Source organism: Gekko japonicus, unplaced genomic scaffold, assembly GCF_001447785.1.
Source record: "Gekko japonicus isolate JY-2015 unplaced genomic scaffold, Gekko_japonicus_V1.1 scaffold6573, whole genome shotgun sequence".
Lineage (NCBI taxonomy): Eukaryota > Metazoa > Chordata > Lepidosauria > Squamata > Gekkonidae > Gekko > Gekko japonicus.
Window position 1 is genome coordinate 9,981 of NW_015163827.1, and position 3,329 is coordinate 13,309.

The window sequence follows — 3,329 nt, forward strand, 5'->3', positions numbered from 1 at the left end:
CGCCGCCGAGCCCAGCAAGGGGGGGAGGACCGGCCTATCCGCTGCCGCCTCGGAGCCGGGGGGGACCGGCCTCGCCGCCGCCGCCGCCTCCTTGGTGAGATCGAGCGGGGGGGATGGAGGAGAGGGAGCTCTTCTCCCCCCCCACGAGTATCGCGGGTCCCCGTCTTGTTTTGTATAATTCAAACTTTTCAAATTTCAACCCTCATGCACCTTGGTGTTTAGTCATGCCGGCCACATGACCACGGAAACGTCTTTGGACAGCGCTGGCTCTTCGGCTTCGAAACGGAGATGAGCACCGCAACCCTAGAGTCGGACTCGACTGGCTTTCGAGCAAGGGAACCTTTACCTTTACCTATGTGTACCCCACAAGAGGCTGGATCCTCTGACCTCTCTGACTGTCCGTGATGTGTAATAGCCTAATCCATTTTGCTCTCTTAGGCAGCTGAACGTTTTTACTCCCTTACACAGCTGAAATCACACCTGAAAAATGTATTCACGCCAAGCTTCTCTCTGCTGGAACTCCTCCCTCCCCCTTCAGCAGTTTACCAGACAAAGTCTGCACAATGGATTTCCTTCCAGCTGGGGTCTGTAGATGTGGGCTCTGACTCATAAACACTTGAGCTGGGGGGAAATGTTGTAAGTCTTTAAGGCACTCCTGTCCTTGGGTTTTAATTTCCCTTTAAGTAGGCCAGTGGTTGTGCAATTGCAGAGGAGTATTGTCGTCTGGCTTTTGGGTACTTACGAACGCATGAAGCTACCTGATACCGACTCAGACCCTCGGTCTATCAAGTTCAGTATTGACTACTCAGTCTGGCAGCCCCTCACCAGTCTCAGATTTTGTGCACATCACCCACTGCCAGTGTTCCCTCTAAGCTGAGTTAGTGTGAGCCGGCTCACAGTTTTTTAGCCTCCAGCTCACACGTTTTTGTCTTCACTCAGGAAGGGATGGCTCCAGAGCAAACTGATTTATGCAGTAGCCAAATCGCCCGCTCACAACTTTTATGCCAGTCGCTCACAAAGTAGAATTTTTGCTCACAAGACCCCACAGAGGGAGCATTGGTGGTGGTGGGCAGTGTTCCCTCTAAGCTGAGTTAGCGTGAGCTGGCTCACAGTTTTTTAGCCTCCAGCTCACACATTTTTGTCTTCGCTCAGGAAGGATGGGGCTCCAGAGCAAACTGATTTATGCAGTAGCCAAATCGCTCGCTCACAACTTGAATGCCAGTCGCTCACAAAGTAGAATTTTTGCTCACAAGACTCCACAGCTTAGAGGGAACATTGTGCCACTGCGTGGTCTTTTGAGCTGGAGATGCTGGGGATTGAACCTGGGACCTCCTGCATGCCGAACAGATGCTCTACCGCTGATCCATGGCCTCCCTCCGTTCACTGGCTTTCCTCTTAGATTTCAGCAAATCTCTATTGAGAGCACTGTTCCCTCTAAGCTGAGTGAGTGTGAGCTAGCTCACAGTTTCTTAGACTCCGGCTCACACCTTTTCATCTTAGCTCAGGAAGGATGGCTCCAGAGCAAACTAATGTCTGCAGTAGCCAAATTGCTCACTCACAACTTCAATGCCAGGAGCTCACCAAGTAGAATTTTTGCTCACAAGACTCCACGGCTTAGAGGGAACATTGATTGAGAGGAAGGCGCATTCAGTCCTTTCTGGTGTGTCAGGACCATCATTGCAGGTGCTCGAGCCAGCTAGATCATCCTGGAAACCAAACCCTGTGGATACATTCCTAAAGAAATAATAATAATAAAAAGAAAATGAAATGAATTGAAGTCGCATTGCTGATTTGTACAGGTTTGCCGAAGAACTGTATGGGATTGCAGTGGTGTCAGTTGGGACGCTTGACCTGTCAGGCGTCAATCCCAGGATGATCCATCCTTCGAAAAGGATTGGAGAGTTGAGGGTTTGTGTACATACAGTCTTCTCGGGTGCCGTCACCTGGATGGTCGAGTCGCATCGGGTGTCGGAAGCCAAGCAGGGTCAGCCCTGATGAGTACTTGGATGGGAGACCACCAAGAAAGCCCAGGCTTGCTATGGAGAGGCAGGCAATGGTAAACCATCAGGGGTCATTTCCTGCTGCAGCGCCCCGGAGCGGTGCTCCGGCAGAAAGGAGCACGGGCCCCGCCCCCCGACCACAGAGACACTCAGGGGAGGGGGGATTTAAATGCCTGGGTTCCCTGCCTGATATTCTCCAAGTGCCCCACAGCCGTGGGGCACCTGGAGAAGATCGGGCAGGGAAGCCAGGCGTGACTACATCCTTGCCCTCCTCATCTCCAGCCAGCCCGCTCTGGCGGGTTGGCTGGAGATGGCGAGGGCATGGAGGCAGACAGGCCTGCCTTCCCCCCTGAGCCTCTCTGGGGGGAGATTTAAACTCATTTGAATAACTCATTTTAAACATGGCTGCCCTTTGTCAGGGGGTGTGGCATATGAGTTGTGCAAATGAGCTCCGGCACCTCTTTTTCCTAGGGAATTACCCCTGCAAACCATTATTGTCAGATCTAGGAAGCTAGCAGGATCAGTCCTGGTTAGTACTTTGATGGAGACCACCAAGGACACCCAGGGTTGCTATGCAGAGGCAGGCGATGGCAAACCACCTCTGTTCACCTCTTGTCTCAAAAACCCTGTGGGGTGTCCAAAAGTCGGCTGCAGTAACCGCTTTATTAAAAGCAATGTTTAAACGGTGCCTAGTTTTAGCATTTAGACGAGTTCGGGATCTCACGGGGTAAACTTTTAAAGGGAAGTGTTACAGCAGTCGGGTTGAAGTGGAAAGCGCTGTTCTGCGCACGTGCGAAAATTCCAGTTCTACAGATGGCTGCCTGTGCGCGTGCCCAAACTGAGAGAGAGAGAAAAAACAACACCGACGCACGCTCCCGTGTGTGGACAGCGGGGAGCGATGTGGCTGCGCAGCGATCCGGAGCAAGGAGGTGAGTGTGATTGCGATTCTCCAGGTTAAAAAGAAACGCATCAGGGCCGGAGCAACTTAAACCGCTCCCAGCACACGCCGTCTGACCACGCTCTCTGCCAGCCAAACTCCCCTGAGTATGTTCCCGGTCACTCCACGGGGCTCCTTCCTTCCTTCCTTTTGTTCCCCCCCATAGCAGATTCTGCATGAGGGTAGCCATCAGGTCTGTAGCCAGGATTTTGCCATACTTGCCATTATTTTTCTGTCTGTCTCTAAACAACTGTACTTTTAAGTAATCATAAAAGCAATACTACTAAGAACATAAGAGACGCCAATGTTGGATCAGGCCAAAGGCCCATTCAGTCCAACACTCTGTATCACACAGTGGCCAGAAATACCAGTGCCATCAGGAGGTTCACCAG